We start from the raw sequence: 19,097 nt of genomic DNA on the forward strand, positions 1-19,097 counted from the left end.
TGCTCTGAGGATGTTGAGGGATTACATATGAATGATCTTGATATTTGGATATCATTTGTGAAGTTGTTTGATGTGATCAATTATGTGGTAAATTGCTCTAGCAGTTTGCAGGGGGAGCACTCGAAGCCTAATCCTTTTGAAATGGAAATTTTATGTTTTGCTCTGAAAACGATTTTCGCTGGAGTCAAGCTTTTAAAATATGAAAAGCATTGTTTTGGCGGGTTTTTAAATGGAAATGAATTTGAATATCTTGAATCCAACGTTTTTAAACTTTTCTCAAACAAAGAAACAAAGTAAAAAACTTGCGTCGGTTTTAATTTTTCATAGCGTTACGTGTAAGTTAGAAAGGATTTTGGAGCTTAAAAACATCAGACTTTGTTTCTGAGCAATTATGGGGCGTAAAAACCATTCGCACGGTTATTGCACGATTTTAATTTTTCGTCGTTTTTCATACTCATTTTGCTTTTAGATACATTTTTAGGTGCTCTGAGGATGTTGAGGGATTACATATGAATGATCTTGATATTTGGATATCATTTGTGAAGTTGTTTGATGTGATCAATTATGTGGTAAATTGCTCTAGCAGTTTGCAGGGGGAGCACTCGAAGCCTAATCCTTTTGAAATGGAAATTTTATGTTTTGCTCTGAAAACGATTTTCGCTGGAGTCAAGCTTTTAAAATATGAAAAGCATTGTTTTGGCGGGTTTTTAAATGGAAATGAATTTGAATATCTTGAATCCAACGTTTTTAAACTTTTCTCAAACAAAGAAACAAAGTAAAAAACTTGCGTCGGTTTTAATTTTTCATAGCGTTACGTGTAAGTTAGAAAGGATTTTGGAGCTTAAAAACATCAGACTTTGTTTCTGAGCAATTATGGGCGTAAAAACCATTCGCACGGTTATTGGACGATTTTAATTTTTCGTCGTTTTTCATACTCATTTTGCTTTTAGATACATTTTTAGGTGCTCTGAGGATGTTGAGGGATTACATATGAATGATCTTGATATTTGGATATCATTTGTGAAGTTGTTTGATGTGATCAATTATGTGGTAAATTGCTCTAGCAGTTTGCAGGGGGAGCACTCGAAGCCTAATCCTTTTGAAATGGAAATTTTATGTTTTGCTCTGAAAACGATTTTCGCTGGAGTCAAGCTTTTAAAATATGAAAAGCATTGTTTTGGCGGGTTTTTAAATGGAAATGAATTTGAATATCTTGAATCCAACGTTTTTAAACTTTTCTCAAACAAAGAAACAAAGTAAAAAACTTGCGTCGGTTTTAATTTTTCATAGCGTTACGTGTAAGTTAGAAAGGATTTTGGAGCTTAAAAACATCAGACTTTGTTTCTGAGCAATTATGGGCGTAAAAACCATTCGCACGGTTATTGCACGATTTTAATTTTTCGTCGTTTTTCATACTCATTTTGCTTTTAGATACATTTTTAGGTGCTCTGAGGATGTTGAGGGATTACATATGAATGATCTTGATATTTGGATATCATTTGTGAAGTTGTTTGATGTGATCAATTATGTGGTAAATTGCTCTAGCAGTTTGCAGGGGGAGCACTCGAAGCCTAATCCTTTTGAAATGGAAATTTTATGTTTTGCTCTGAAAACGATTTTCGCTGGAGTCAAGCTTTTAAAATATGAAAAGCATTGTTTTGGCGGGTTTTTAAATGGAAATGAATTTGAATATCTTGAATCCAACGTTTTTAAACTTTTCTCAAACAAAGAAACAAAGTAAAAAACTTGCGTCGGTTTTAATTTTTCATAGCGTTACGTGTAAGTTAGAAAGGATTTTGGAGCTTAAAAACATCAGACTTTGTTTCTGAGCAATTATGGGCGTAAAAACCATTCGCACGGTTATTGGACGATTTTAATTTTTCGTCGTTTTTCATACTCATTTTGCTTTTAGATACATTTTTAGGTGCTCTGAGGATGTTGAGGGATTACATATGAATGATCTTGATATTTGGATATCATTTGTGAAGTTGTTTGATGTGATCAATTATGTGGTAAATTGCTCTAGCAGTTTGCAGGGGGAGCACTCGAAGCCTAATCCTTTTGAAATGGAAATTTTATGTTTTGCTCTGAAAACGATTTTCGCTGGAGTCAAGCTTTTAAAATATGAAAAGCATTGTTTTGGCGGGTTTTTAAATGGAAATGAATTTGAATATCTTGAATCCAACGTTTTTAAACTTTTCTCAAACAAAGAAACAAAGTAAAAAACTTGCGTCGGTTTTAATTTTTCATAGCGTTACGTGTAAGTTAGAAAGGATTTTGGAGCTTAAAAACATCAGACTTTGTTTCTGAGCAATTATGGGCGTAAAAACCATTCGCACGGTTATTGGACGATTTTAATTTTTCGTCGTTTTTCATACTCATTTTGCTTTTAGATACATTTTTAGGTGCTCTGAGGATGTTGAGGGATTACATATGAATGATCTTGATATTTGGATATCATTTGTGAAGTTGTTTGATGTGATCAATTATGTGGTAAATTGCTCTAGCAGTTTGCAGGGGGAGCACTCGAAGCCTAATCCTTTTGAAATGGAAATTTTATGTTTTGCTCTGAAAACGATTTTCGCTGGAGTCAAGCTTTTAAAATATGAAAAGCATTGTTTTGGCGGGTTTTTAAATGGAAATGAATTTGAATATCTTGAATCCAACGTTTTTAAACTTTTCTCAAACAAAGAAACAAAGTAAAAAACTTGCGTCGGTTTTAATTTTTCATAGCGTTACGTGTAAGTTAGAAAGGATTTTGGAGCTTAAAAACATCAGACTTTGTTTCTGAGCAATTATGGGGCGTAAAAACCATTCGCACGGTTATTGCACGATTTTAATTTTTCGTCGTTTTTCATACTCATTTTGCTTTTAGATACATTTTTAGGTGCTCTGAGGATGTTGAGGGATTACATATGAATGATCTTGATATTTGGATATCATTTGTGAAGTTGTTTGATGTGATCAATTATGTGGTAAATTGCTCTAGCAGTTTGCAGGGGGAGCACTCGAAGCCTAATCCTTTTGAAATGGAAATTTTATGTTTTGCTCTGAAAACGATTTTCGCTGGAGTCAAGCTTTTAAAATATGAAAAGCATTGTTTTGGCGGGTTTTTAAATGGAAATGAATTTGAATATCTTGAATCCAACGTTTTTAAACTTTTCTCAAACAAAGAAACAAAGTAAAAAACTTGCGTCGGTTTTAATTTTTCATAGCGTTACGTGTAAGTTAGAAAGGATTTTGGAGCTTAAAAACATCAGACTTTGTTTCTGAGCAATTATGGGGCGTAAAAACCATTCGCACGGTTATTGCACGATTTTAATTTTTCGTCGTTTTTCATACTCATTTTGCTTTTAGATACATTTTTAGGTGCTCTGAGGATGTTGAGGGATTACATATGAATGATCTTGATATTTGGATATCATTTGTGAAGTTGTTTGATGTGATCAATTATGTGGTAAATTGCTCTAGCAGTTTGCAGGGGGAGCACTCGAAGCCTAATCCTTTTGAAATGGAAATTTTATGTTTTGCTCTGAAAACGATTTTCGCTGGAGTCAAGCTTTTAAAATATGAAAAGCATTGTTTTGGCGGGTTTTTAAATGGAAATGAATTTGAATATCTTGAATCCAACGTTTTTAAACTTTTCTCAAACAAAGAAACAAAGTAAAAAACTTGCGTCGGTTTTAATTTTTCATAGCGTTACGTGTAAGTTAGAAAGGATTTTGGAGCTTAAAAACATCAGACTTTGTTTCTGAGCAATTATGGGGCGTAAAAACCATTCGCACGGTTATTGCACGATTTTAATTTTTCGTCGTTTTTCATACTCATTTTGCTTTTAGATACATTTTTAGGTGCTCTGAGGATGTTGAGGGATTACATATGAATGATCTTGATATTTGGATATCATTTGTGAAGTTGTTTGATGTGATCAATTATGTGGTAAATTGCTCTAGCAGTTTGCAGGGGGAGCACTCGAAGCCTAATCCTTTTGAAATGGAAATTTTATGTTTTGCTCTGAAAACGATTTTCGCTGGAGTCAAGCTTTTAAAATATGAAAAGCATTGTTTTGGCGGGTTTTTAAATGGAAATGAATTTGAATATCTTGAATCCAACGTTTTTAAACTTTTCTCAAACAAAGAAACAAAGTAAAAAACTTGCGTCGGTTTTAATTTTTCATAGCGTTACGTGTAAGTTAGAAAGGATTTTGGAGCTTAAAAACATCAGACTTTGTTTCTGAGCAATTATGGGGCGTAAAAACCATTCGCACGGTTATTGCACGATTTTAATTTTTCGTCGTTTTTCATACTCATTTTGCTTTTAGATACATTTTTAGGTGCTCTGAGGATGTTGAGGGATTACATATGAATGATCTTGATATTTGGATATCATTTGTGAAGTTGTTTGATGTGATCAATTATGTGGTAAATTGCTCTAGCAGTTTGCAGGGGGAGCACTCGAAGCCTAATCCTTTTGAAATGGAAATTTTATGTTTTGCTCTGAAAACGATTTTCGCTGGAGTCAAGCTTTTAAAATATGAAAAGCATTGTTTTGGCGGGTTTTTAAATGGAAATGAATTTGAATATCTTGAATCCAACGTTTTTAAACTTTTCTCAAACAAAGAAACAAAGTAAAAAACTTGCGTCGGTTTTAATTTTTCATAGCGTTACGTGTAAGTTAGAAAGGATTTTGGAGCTTAAAAACATCAGACTTTGTTTCTGAGCAATTATGGGGCGTAAAAACCATTCGCACGGTTATTGCACGATTTTAATTTTTCGTCGTTTTTCATACTCATTTTGCTTTTAGATACATTTTTAGGTGCTCTGAGGATGTTGAGGGATTACATATGAATGATCTTGATATTTGGATATCATTTGTGAAGTTGTTTGATGTGATCAATTATGTGGTAAATTGCTCTAGCAGTTTGCAGGGGGAGCACTCGAAGCCTAATCCTTTTGAAATGGAAATTTTATGTTTTGCTCTGAAAACGATTTTCGCTGGAGTCAAGCTTTTAAAATATGAAAAGCATTGTTTTGGCGGGTTTTTAAATGGAAATGAATTTGAATATCTTGAATCCAACGTTTTTAAACTTTTCTCAAACAAAGAAACAAAGTAAAAAACTTGCGTCGGTTTTAATTTTTCATAGCGTTACGTGTAAGTTAGAAAGGATTTTGGAGCTTAAAAACATCAGACTTTGTTTCTGAGCAATTATGGGGCGTAAAAACCATTCGCACGGTTATTGCACGATTTTAATTTTTCGTCGTTTTTCATACTCATTTTGCTTTTAGATACATTTTTAGGTGCTCTGAGGATGTTGAGGGATTACATATGAATGATCTTGATATTTGGATATCATTTGTGAAGTTGTTTGATGTGATCAATTATGTGGTAAATTGCTCTAGCAGTTTGCAGGGGGAGCACTCGAAGCCTAATCCTTTTGAAATGGAAATTTTATGTTTTGCTCTGAAAACGATTTTCGCTGGAGTCAAGCTTTTAAAATATGAAAAGCATTGTTTTGGCGGGTTTTTAAATGGAAATGAATTTGAATATCTTGAATCCAACGTTTTTAAACTTTTCTCAAACAAAGAAACAAAGTAAAAAACTTGCGTCGGTTTTAATTTTTCATAGCGTTACGTGTAAGTTAGAAAGGATTTTGGAGCTTAAAAACATCAGACTTTGTTTCTGAGCAATTATGGGGCGTAAAAACCATTCGCACGGTTATTGCACGATTTTAATTTTTCGTCGTTTTTCATACTCATTTTGCTTTTAGATACATTTTTAGGTGCTCTGAGGATGTTGAGGGATTACATATGAATGATCTTGATATTTGGATATCATTTGTGAAGTTGTTTGATGTGATCAATTATGTGGTAAATTGCTCTAGCAGTTTGCAGGGGGAGCACTCGAAGCCTAATCCTTTTGAAATGGAAATTTTATGTTTTGCTCTGAAAACGATTTTCGCTGGAGTCAAGCTTTTAAAATATGAAAAGCATTGTTTTGGCGGGTTTTTAAATGGAAATGAATTTGAATATCTTGAATCCAACGTTTTTAAACTTTTCTCAAACAAAGAAACAAAGTAAAAAACTTGCGTCGGTTTTAATTTTTCATAGCGTTACGTGTAAGTTAGAAAGGATTTTGGAGCTTAAAAACATCAGACTTTGTTTCTGAGCAATTATGGGGCGTAAAAACCATTCGCACGGTTATTGCACGATTTTAATTTTTCGTCGTTTTTCATACTCATTTTGCTTTTAGATACATTTTTAGGTGCTCTGAGGATGTTGAGGGATTACATATGAATGATCTTGATATTTGGATATCATTTGTGAAGTTGTTTGATGTGATCAATTATGTGGTAAATTGCTCTAGCAGTTTGCAGGGGGAGCACTCGAAGCCTAATCCTTTTGAAATGGAAATTTTATGTTTTGCTCTGAAAACGATTTTCGCTGGAGTCAAGCTTTTAAAATATGAAAAGCATTGTTTTGGCGGGTTTTTAAATGGAAATGAATTTGAATATCTTGAATCCAACGTTTTTAAACTTTTCTCAAACAAAGAAACAAAGTAAAAAACTTGCGTCGGTTTTAATTTTTCATAGCGTTACGTGTAAGTTAGAAAGGATTTTGGAGCTTAAAAACATCAGACTTTGTTTCTGAGCAATTATGGGGCGTAAAAACCATTCGCACGGTTATTGCACGATTTTAATTTTTCGTCGTTTTTCATACTCATTTTGCTTTTAGATACATTTTTAGGTGCTCTGAGGATGTTGAGGGATTACATATGAATGATCTTGATATTTGGATATCATTTGTGAAGTTGTTTGATGTGATCAATTATGTGGTAAATTGCTCTAGCAGTTTGCAGGGGGAGCACTCGAAGCCTAATCCTTTTGAAATGGAAATTTTATGTTTTGCTCTGAAAACGATTTTCGCTGGAGTCAAGCTTTTAAAATATGAAAAGCATTGTTTTGGCGGGTTTTTAAATGGAAATGAATTTGAATATCTTGAATCCAACGTTTTTAAACTTTTCTCAAACAAAGAAACAAAGTAAAAAACTTGCGTCGGTTTTAATTTTTCATAGCGTTACGTGTAAGTTAGAAAGGATTTTGGAGCTTAAAAACATCAGACTTTGTTTCTGAGCAATTATGGGGCGTAAAAACCATTCGCACGGTTATTGCACGATTTTAATTTTTCGTCGTTTTTCATACTCATTTTGCTTTTAGATACATTTTTAGGTGCTCTGAGGATGTTGAGGGATTACATATGAATGATCTTGATATTTGGATATCATTTGTGAAGTTGTTTGATGTGATCAATTATGTGGTAAATTGCTCTAGCAGTTTGCAGGGGGAGCACTCGAAGCCTAATCCTTTTGAAATGGAAATTTTATGTTTTGCTCTGAAAACGATTTTCGCTGGAGTCAAGCTTTTAAAATATGAAAAGCATTGTTTTGGCGGGTTTTTAAATGGAAATGAATTTGAATATCTTGAATCCAACGTTTTTAAACTTTTCTCAAACAAAGAAACAAAGTAAAAAACTTGCGTCGGTTTTAATTTTTCATAGCGTTACGTGTAAGTTAGAAAGGATTTTGGAGCTTAAAAACATCAGACTTTGTTTCTGAGCAATTATGGGGCGTAAAAACCATTCGCACGGTTATTGCACGATTTTAATTTTTCGTCGTTTTTCATACTCATTTTGCTTTTAGATACATTTTTAGGTGCTCTGAGGATGTTGAGGGATTACATATGAATGATCTTGATATTTGGATATCATTTGTGAAGTTGTTTGATGTGATCAATTATGTGGTAAATTGCTCTAGCAGTTTGCAGGGGGAGCACTCGAAGCCTAATCCTTTTGAAATGGAAATTTTATGTTTTGCTCTGAAAACGATTTTCGCTGGAGTCAAGCTTTTAAAATATGAAAAGCATTGTTTTGGCGGGTTTTTAAATGGAAATGAATTTGAATATCTTGAATCCAACGTTTTTAAACTTTTCTCAAACAAAGAAACAAAGTAAAAAACTTGCGTCGGTTTTAATTTTTCATAGCGTTACGTGTAAGTTAGAAAGGATTTTGGAGCTTAAAAACATCAGACTTTGTTTCTGAGCAATTATGGGGCGTAAAAACCATTCGCACGGTTATTGCACGATTTTAATTTTTCGTCGTTTTTCATACTCATTTTGCTTTTAGATACATTTTTAGGTGCTCTGAGGATGTTGAGGGATTACATATGAATGATCTTGATATTTGGATATCATTTGTGAAGTTGTTTGATGTGATCAATTATGTGGTAAATTGCTCTAGCAGTTTGCAGGGGGAGCACTCGAAGCCTAATCCTTTTGAAATGGAAATTTTATGTTTTGCTCTGAAAACGATTTTCGCTGGAGTCAAGCTTTTAAAATATGAAAAGCATTGTTTTGGCGGGTTTTTAAATGGAAATGAATTTGAATATCTTGAATCCAACGTTTTTAAACTTTTCTCAAACAAAGAAACAAAGTAAAAAACTTGCGTCGGTTTTAATTTTTCATAGCGTTACGTGTAAGTTAGAAAGGATTTTGGAGCTTAAAAACATCAGACTTTGTTTCTGAGCAATTATGGGGCGTAAAAACCATTCGCACGGTTATTGCACGATTTTAATTTTTCGTCGTTTTTCATACTCATTTTGCTTTTAGATACATTTTTAGGTGCTCTGAGGATGTTGAGGGATTACATATGAATGATCTTGATATTTGGATATCATTTGTGAAGTTGTTTGATGTGATCAATTATGTGGTAAATTGCTCTAGCAGTTTGCAGGGGGAGCACTCGAAGCCTAATCCTTTTGAAATGGAAATTTTATGTTTTGCTCTGAAAACGATTTTCGCTGGAGTCAAGCTTTTAAAATATGAAAAGCATTGTTTTGGCGGGTTTTTAAATGGAAATGAATTTGAATATCTTGAATCCAACGTTTTTAAACTTTTCTCAAACAAAGAAACAAAGTAAAAAACTTGCGTCGGTTTTAATTTTTCATAGCGTTACGTGTAAGTTAGAAAGGATTTTGGAGCTTAAAAACATCAGACTTTGTTTCTGAGCAATTATGGGGCGTAAAAACCATTCGCACGGTTATTGCACGATTTTAATTTTTCGTCGTTTTTCATACTCATTTTGCTTTTAGATACATTTTTAGGTGCTCTGAGGATGTTGAGGGATTACATATGAATGATCTTGATATTTGGATATCATTTGTGAAGTTGTTTGATGTGATCAATTATGTGGTAAATTGCTCTAGCAGTTTGCAGGGGGAGCACTCGAAGCCTAATCCTTTTGAAATGGAAATTTTATGTTTTGCTCTGAAAACGATTTTCGCTGGAGTCAAGCTTTTAAAATATGAAAAGCATTGTTTTGGCGGGTTTTTAAATGGAAATGAATTTGAATATCTTGAATCCAACGTTTTTAAACTTTTCTCAAACAAAGAAACAAAGTAAAAAACTTGCGTCGGTTTTAATTTTTCATAGCGTTACGTGTAAGTTAGAAAGGATTTTGGAGCTTAAAAACATCAGACTTTGTTTCTGAGCAATTATGGGGCGTAAAAACCATTCGCACGGTTATTGCACGATTTTAATTTTTCGTCGTTTTTCATACTCATTTTGCTTTTAGATACATTTTTAGGTGCTCTGAGGATGTTGAGGGATTACATATGAATGATCTTGATATTTGGATATCATTTGTGAAGTTGTTTGATGTGATCAATTATGTGGTAAATTGCTCTAGCAGTTTGCAGGGGGAGCACTCGAAGCCTAATCCTTTTGAAATGGAAATTTTATGTTTTGCTCTGAAAACGATTTTCCCTGGAGTCAAGCTTTTAAAATATGAAAAGCATTGTTTTGGCGGGTTTTTAAATGGAAATGAATTTGAATATCTTGAATCCAACGTTTTTAAACTTTTCTCAAACAAAGAAACAAAGTAAAAAACTTGCGTCGGTTTTAATTTTTCATAGCGTTACGTGTAAGTTAGAAAGGATTTTGGAGCTTAAAAACATCAGACTTTGTTTCTGAGCAATTATGGGGCGTAAAAACCATTCGCACGGTTATTGCACGATTTTAATTTTTCGTCGTTTTTCATACTCATTTTGCTTTTAGATACATTTTTAGGTGCTCTGAGGATGTTGAGGGATTACATATGAATGATCTTGATATTTGGATATCATTTGTGAAGTTGTTTGATGTGATCAATTATGTGGTAAATTGCTCTAGCAGTTTGCAGGGGGAGCACTCGAAGCCTAATCCTTTTGAAATGGAAATTTTATGTTTTGCTCTGAAAACGATTTTCCCTGGAGTCAAGCTTTTAAAATATGAAAAGCATTGTTTTGGCGGGTTTTTAAATGGAAATGAATTTGAATATCTTGAATCCAACGTTTTTAAACTTTTCTCAAACAAAGAAACAAAGTAAAAAACTTGCGTCGGTTTTAATTTTTCATAGCGTTACGTGTAAGTTAGAAAGGATTTTGGAGCTTAAAAACATCAGACTTTGTTTCTGAGCAATTATGGGGCGTAAAAACCATTCGCACGGTTATTGCACGATTTTAATTTTTCGTCGTTTTTCATACTCATTTTGCTTTTAGATACATTTTTAGGTGCTCTGAGGATGTTGAGGGATTACATATGAATGATCTTGATATTTGGATATCATTTGTGAAGTTGTTTGATGTGATCAATTATGTGGTAAATTGCTCTAGCAGTTTGCAGGGGGAGCACTCGAAGCCTAATCCTTTTGAAATGGAAATTTTATGTTTTGCTCTGAAAACGATTTTCCCTGGAGTCAAGCTTTTAAAATATGAAAAGCATTGTTTTGGCGGGTTTTTAAATGGAAATGAATTTGAATATCTTGAATCCAACGTTTTTAAACTTTTCTCAAACAAAGAAACAAAGTAAAAAACTTGCGTCGGTTTTAATTTTTCATAGCGTTACGTGTAAGTTAGAAAGGATTTTGGAGCTTAAAAACATCAGACTTTGTTTCTGAGCAATTATGGGGCGTAAAAACCATTCGCACGGTTATTGCACGATTTTAATTTTTCGTCGTTTTTCATACTCATTTTGCTTTTAGATACATTTTTAGGTGCTCTGAGGATGTTGAGGGATTACATATGAATGATCTTGATATTTGGATATCATTTGTGAAGTTGTTTGATGTGATCAATTATGTGGTAAATTGCTCTAGCAGTTTGCAGGGGGAGCACTCGAAGCCTAATCCTTTTGAAATGGAAATTTTATGTTTTGCTCTGAAAACGATTTTCGCTGGAGTCAAGCTTTTAAAATATGAAAAGCATTGTTTTGGCGGGTTTTTAAATGGAAATGAATTTGAATATCTTGAATCCAACGTTTTTAAACTTTTCTCAAACAAAGAAACAAAGTAAAAAACTTGCGTCGGTTTTAATTTTTCATAGCGTTACGTGTAAGTTAGAAAGGATTTTGGAGCTTAAAAACATCAGACTTTGTTTCTGAGCAATTATGGGCGTAAAAACCATTCGCACGGTTATTGCACGATTTTAATTTTTCGTCGTTTTTCATACTCATTTTGCTTTTAGATACATTTTTAGGTGCTCTGAGGATGTTGAGGGATTACATATGAATGATCTTGATATTTGGATATCATTTGTGAAGTTGTTTGATGTGATCAATTATGTGGTAAATTGCTCTAGCAGTTTGCAGGGGGAGCACTCGAAGCCTAATCCTTTTGAAATGGAAATTTTATGTTTTGCTCTGAAAACGATTTTCGCTGGAGTCAAGCTTTTAAAATATGAAAAGCATTGTTTTGGCGGGTTTTTAAATGGAAATGAATTTGAATATCTTGAATCCAACGTTTTTAAACTTTTCTCAAACAAAGAAACAAAGTAAAAAACTTGCGTCGGTTTTAATTTTTCATAGCGTTACGTGTAAGTTAGAAAGGATTTTGGAGCTTAAAAACATCAGACTTTGTTTCTGAGCAATTATGGGCGTAAAAACCATTCGCACGGTTATTGCACGATTTTAATTTTTCGTCGTTTTTCATACTCATTTTGCTTTTAGATACATTTTTAGGTGCTCTGAGGATGTTGAGGGATTACATATGAATGATCTTGATATTTGGATATCATTTGTGAAGTTGTTTGATGTGATCAATTATGTGGTAAATTGCTCTAGCAGTTTGCAGGGGGAGCACTCGAAGCCTAATCCTTTTGAAATGGAAATTTTATGTTTTGCTCTGAAAACGATTTTCGCTGGAGTCAAGCTTTTAAAATATGAAAAGCATTGTTTTGGCGGGTTTTTAAATGGAAATGAATTTGAATATCTTGAATCCAACGTTTTTAAACTTTTCTCAAACAAAGAAACAAAGTAAAAAACTTGCGTCGGTTTTAATTTTTCATAGCGTTACGTGTAAGTTAGAAAGGATTTTGGAGCTTAAAAACATCAGACTTTGTTTCTGAGCAATTATGGGCGTAAAAACCATTCGCACGGTTATTGCACGATTTTAATCTTTCGTCGTTTTTCATACTCATTTTGCTTTTAGATACATTTTTAGGTGCTCTGAGGATGTTGAGGGATTACATATGAATGATCTTGATATTTGGATATCATTTGTGAAGTTGTTTGATGTGATCAATTATGTGGTAAATTGCTCTAGCAGTTTGCAGGGGGAGCACTCGAAGCCTAATCCTTTTGAAATGGAAATTTTATGTTTTGCTCTGAAAACGATTTTCGCTGGAGTCAAGCTTTTAAAATATGAAAAGCATTGTTTTGGCGGGTTTTTAAATGGAAATGAATTTGAATATCTTGAATCCAACGTTTTTAAACTTTTCTCAAACAAAGAAACAAAGTAAAAAACTTGCGTCGGTTTTAATTTTTCATAGCGTTACGTGTAAGTTAGAAAGGATTTTGGAGCTTAAAAACATCAGACTTTGTTTCTGAGCAATTATGGGCGTAAAAACCATTCGCACGGTTATTGCACGATTTTAATTTTTCGTCGTTTTTCATACTCATTTTGCTTTTAGATACATTTTTAGGTGCTCTGAGGATGTTGAGGGATTACATATGAATGATCTTGATATTTGGATATCATTTGTGAAGTTGTTTGATGTGATCAATTATGTGGTAAATTGCTCTAGCAGTTTGCAGGGGGAGCACTCGAAGCCTAATCCTTTTGAAATGGAAATTTTATGTTTTGCTCTGAAAACGATTTTCGCTGGAGTCAAGCTTTTAAAATATGAAAAGCATTGTTTTGGCGGGTTTTTAAATGGAAATGAATTTGAATATCTTGAATCCAACGTTTTTAAACTTTTCTCAAACAAAGAAACAAAGTAAAAAACTTGCGTCGGTTTTAATTTTTCATAGCGTTACGTGTAAGTTAGAAAGGATTTTGGAGCTTAAAAACATCAGACTTTGTTTCTGAGCAATTATGGGCGTAAAAACCATTCGCACGGTTATTGGACGATTTTAATTTTTCGTCGTTTTTCATACTCATTTTGCTTTTAGATACATTTTTAGGTGCTCTGAGGATGTTGAGGGATTACATATGAATGATCTTGATATTTGGATATCATTTGTGAAGTTGTTTGATGTGATCAATTATGTGGTAAATTGCTCTAGCAGTTTGCAGGGGGAGCACTCGAAGCCTAATCCTTTTGAAATGGAAATTTTATGTTTTGCTCTGAAAACGATTTTCGCTGGAGTCAAGCTTTTAAAATATGAAAAGCATTGTTTTGGCGGGTTTTTAAATGGAAATGAATTTGAATATCTTGAATCCAACGTTTTTAAACTTTTCTCAAACAAAGAAACAAAGTAAAAAACTTGCGTCGGTTTTAATTTTTCATAGCGTTACGTGTAAGTTAGAAAGGATTTTGGAGCTTAAAAACATCAGACTTTGTTTCTGAGCAATTATGGGCGTAAAAACCATTCGCACGGTTATTGCACGATTTTAATTTTTCGTCGTTTTTCATACTCATTTTGCTTTTAGATACATTTTTAGGTGCTCTGAGGATGTTGAGGGATTACATATGAATGATCTTGATATTTGGATATCATTTGTGAAGTTGTTTGATGTGATCAATTATGTGGTAAATTGCTCTAGCAGTTTGCAGGGGGAGCACTCGAAGCCTAATCCTTTTGAAATGGAAATTTTATGTTTTGCTCTGAAAACGATTTTCGCTGGAGTCAAGCTTTTAAAATATGAAAAGCATTGTTTTGGCGGGTTTTTAAATGGAAATGAATTTGAATATCTTGAATCCAACGTTTTTAAACTTTTCTCAAACAAAGAAACAAAGTAAAAAACTTGCGTCGGTTTTAATTTTTCATAGCGTTACGTGTAAGTTAGAAAGGATTTTGGAGCTTAAAAACATCAGACTTTGTTTCTGAGCAATTATGGGCGTAAAAACCATTCGCACGGTTATTGCACGATTTTAATTTTTCGTCGTTTTTCATACTCATTTTGCTTTTAGATACATTTTTAGGTGCTCTGAGGATGTTGAGGGATTACATATGAATGATCTTGATATTTGGATATCATTTGTGAAGTTGTTTGATGTGATCAATTATGTGGTAAATTGCTCTAGCAGTTTGCAGGGGGAGCACTCGAAGCCTAATCCTTTTGAAATGGAAATTTTATGTTTTGCTCTGAAAACGATTTTCGCTGGAGTCAAGCTTTTAAAATATGAAAAGCATTGTTTTGGCGGGTTTTTAAATGGAAATGAATTTGAATATCTTGAATCCAACGTTTTTAAACTTTTCTCAAACAAAGAAACAAAGTAAAAAACTTGCGTCGGTTTTAATTTTTCATAGCGTTACGTGTAAGTTAGAAAGGATTTTGGAGCTTAAAAACATCAGACTTTGTTTCTGAGCAATTATGGGCGTAAAAACCATTCGCACGGTTATTGCACGATTTTAATTTTTCGTCGTTTTTCATACTCATTTTGCTTTTAGATACATTTTTAGGTGCTCTGAGGATGTTGAGGGATTACATATGAATGATCTTGATATTTGGATATCATTTGTGAAGTTGTTTGATGTGATCAATTATGTGGTAAATTGCTCTAGCAGTTTGCAGGGGGAGCACTCGAAGCCTAATCCTTTTGAAATGGAAATTTTATGTTTTGCTCTGAAAACGATTTTCGCTGGAGTCAAGCTTTTAAAATATGAAAAGCATTGTTTTGGCGGGTTTTTAAATGGAAATGAATTTGAATATCTTGAATCCAACGTTTTTAAACTTTTCTCAAACAAAGAAACAAAGTAAAAAACTTGCGTCGGTTTTAATTTTTCATAGCGTTACGTGTAAGTTAGAAAGGATTTTGGAGCTTAAAAACATCAGACTTTGTTTCTGAGCAATTATGGGCGTAAAAACCATTCGCACGGTTATTGCACGATTTTAATTTTTCGTCGTTTTTCATACTCATTTTGCTTTTAGATACATTTTTAGGTGCTCTGAGGATGTTGAGGGATTACATATGAATGATCTTGATACTTGAATATCATTTGTGAAGTTGTTTGATGTGATCAATTATGTGGTAAATTGCTCTAGCAGTTTGCAGGGGGAGCACTCGAAGCCTAATCCTTTTGAAATGGAAATTTTATGTTTTGCTCTGAAAACGATTTTCGCTGGAGTCAAGCTTTTAAAATATGAAAAGCATTGTTTTGGCGGGTTTTTAAATGGAAATGAATTTGAATATCTTGAATCCAACGTTTTTAAACTTTTCTCAAACAAAGAAACAAAGTAAAAAACTTGCGTCGGTTTTAATTTTTCATAGCGTTACGTGTAAGTTAGAAAGGATTTTGGAGCTTAAAAACATCAGACTTTGTTTCTGAGCAATTATGGGCGTAAAAACCATTCGCACGGTTATTGCACGATTTTAATTTTTCGTCGTTTTTCATACTCATTTTGCTTTTAGATACATTTTTAGGTGCTCTGAGGATGTTGAGGGATTACATATGAATGATCTTGATATTTGGATATCATTTGTGAAGTTGTTTGATGTGATCAATTATGTGGTAAATTGCTCTAGCAGTTTGCAGGGGGAGCACTCGAAGCCTAATCCTTTTGAAATGGAAATTTTATGTTTTGCTCTGAAAACGATTTTCGTTGGAGTCAAGCTTTTAAAATATGAAAAGCATTGTTTTGGCGGGTTTTTAAATGGAAATGAATTTGAATATCTTGAATCCAACGTTTTTAAACTTTTCTCAAACAAAGAAACAAAGTAAAAAACTTGCGTCGGTTTTAATTTTTCATAGCGTTACGTGTAAGTTAGAAAGGATTTTGGAGCTTAAAAACATCAGACTTTGTTTCTGAGCAATTATGGGCGTAAAAACCATTCGCACGGTTATTGCACGATTTTAATTTTTCGTCGTTTTTCATACTCATTTTGCTTTTAGATACATTTTTAGGTGCTCTGAGGATGTTGAGGGATTACATATGAATGATCTTGATATTTGGATATCATTTGTGAAGTTGTTTGATGTGATCAATTATGTGGTAAATTGCTCTAGCAGTTTGCAGGGGGAGCACTCGAAGCCTAATCCTTTTGAAATGGAAATTTTATGTTTTGCTCTGAAAACGATTTTCGTTGGAGTCAAGCTTTTAAAATATGAAAAGCATTGTTTTGGCGGGTTTTTAAATGGAAATGAATTTGAATATCTTGAATCCAACGTTTTTAAACTTTTCTCAAACAAAGAAACAAAGTAAAAAACTTGCGTCGGTTTTAATTTTTCATAGCGTTACGTGTAAGTTAGAAAGGATTTTGGAGCTTAAAAACATCAGACTTTGTTTCTGAGCAATTATGGGCGTAAAAACCATTCGCACGGTTATTGCACGATTTTAATTTTTCGTCGTTTTTCATACTCATTTTGCTTTTAGATACATTTTTAGGTGCTCTGAGGATGTTGAGGGATTACATATGAATGATCTTGATATTTGGATATCATTTGTGAAGTTGTTTGATGTGATCAATTATGTGGTAAATTGCTCTAGCAGTTTGCAGGGGGAGCACTCGAAGCCTAATCCTTTTGAAATGGAAATTTTATGTTTTGCTCTGAAAACGATTTTCGCTGGAGTCAAGCTTTTAAAATATGAAAAGCATTGTTTTGGCGGGTTTTTAAATGGAAATGAATTTGAATATCTTGAATCCAACGTTTTTAAACTTTTCTCAAACAAAGAAACAAAGTAAAAAACTTGCGTCGGTTTTAATTTTTCATAGCGTTACGTGTAAGTTAGAAAGGATTTTGGAGCTTAAAAACATCAGACTTTGTTTCTGAGCAATTATGGGCGTAAAAACCATTCGCACGGTTATTGCACGATTTTAATTTTTCGTCGTTTTTCATACTCATTTTGCTTTTAGATACATTTTTAGGTGCTCTGAGGATGTTGAGGGATTACATATGAATGATCTTGATATTTGGATATCATTTGTGAAGTTGTTTGATGTGATCAATCATGTGGTAAATTGCTCTAGCAGTTTGCAGGGGGAGCACTCGAAGCCTAATCCTTTTGAAATGGAAATTTTATGTTTTGCTCTGAAAACGATTTTCGCTGGAGTCAAGCTTTTAAAATATGAAAAGCATTGTTTTGGCGGGTTTTTAAATGGAAATGAATTTGAATATCTTGAATCCAACGTTTTTAAACTTTTCTCAAACAAAGAAACAAAGTAAAAAACTTGCGTCGGTTTTAATTTTTCATAGCGTTACGTGTAAGTTAGAAAGGATTTTGGAGCTTAAAAACATCAGACTTTGTTTCTGAGCAATTATGGGCGTAAAAACCATTCGCACGGTTATTGCACGATTTTAATTTTTCGTCGTTTTTCATACTCATTTTGCTTTTAGATACATTTTTAGGTGCTCTGAGGATGTTGAGGGATTACATATGAATGATCTTGATATTTGGATATCATTTGTGAAGTTGTTTGATGTGATCAATCATGTGGTAAATTGCTCTAGCAGTTTGCAGGGGGAGCACTCGAAGCCTAATCCTTTTGAAATGGAAATTTTATGTTTTGCTCTGAAAACGATTTTCGCTGGAGTCAAGCTTTTAAAATATGAAAAGCATTGTTTTGGCGGGTTTTTAAATGGAAATGAATTTGAATATCTTGAATCCAACGTTTTTAAACTTTTCTCAAACAAAGAAACAAAGTAAAAAACTTGCGTCGGTTTTAATTTTTCATAGCGTTACGTGTAAGTTAGAAAGGATTTTGGAGCTTAAAAACATCAGACTTTGTTTCTGAGCAATTATGGGCGTAAAAACCATTCGCACGGTTATTGCACGATTTTAATTTTTCGTCGTTTTTCATACTCATTTTGCTTTTAGATACATTTTTAGGTGCTCTGAGGATGTTGAGGGATTACATATGAATGATCTTGATATTTGGATATCATTTGTGAAGTTGTTTGATGTGATCAATCATGTGGTAAATTGCTCTAGCAGTTTGCAGGGGGAGCACTCGAAGCCTAATCCTTTTGAAATGGAAATTTTATGTTTTGCTCTGAAAACGATTTTCGCTGGAGTCAAGCTTTTAAAATATGAAAAGCATTGTTTTGGCGGGTTTTTAAATGGAAATGAATTTGAATATCTTGAATCCAACGTTTTTAAACTTTTCTCAAACAAAGAAACAAAGTAAAAAACTTGCGTCGGTTTTAATTTTTCATAGCGTTACGTGTAAGTTAGAAAGGATTTTGGAGCTTAAAAACATCAGACTTTGTTTCTGAGCAATTATGGGCGTAAAAACCATTCGCACGGTTATTGCACGATTTTAATTTTTCGTCGTTTTTCATACTCATTTTGCTTTTAGATACATTTTTAGGTGCTCTGAGGATGTTGAGGGATTACATATGAATGATCTTGATATTTGGATATCATTTGTGAAGTTGTTTGATGTGATCAATCATGTGGTAAATTGCTCTAGCAGTTTGCAGGGGGAGCACTCGAAGCCTAATCCTTTTGAAATGGAAATTTTATGTTTTGCTCTGAAAACGATTTTCGCTGGAGTCAAGCTTTTAAAATATGAAAAGCATTGTTTTGGCGGGTTTTTAAATGGAAATGAATTTGAATATCTTGAATCCAACGTTTTTAAACTTTTCTCAAACAAAGAAACAAAGTAAAAAACTTGCGTCGGTTTTAATT

The sequence above is a fragment of the Durio zibethinus genome, unplaced genomic scaffold, assembly GCF_047325235.1.
Source record: "Durio zibethinus cultivar Kanyao isolate XHJ-2024 unplaced genomic scaffold, ASM4732523v1 HiC_scaffold_3, whole genome shotgun sequence".
NCBI classification, from domain to species: Eukaryota; Viridiplantae; Streptophyta; class Magnoliopsida; order Malvales; family Malvaceae; genus Durio; species Durio zibethinus.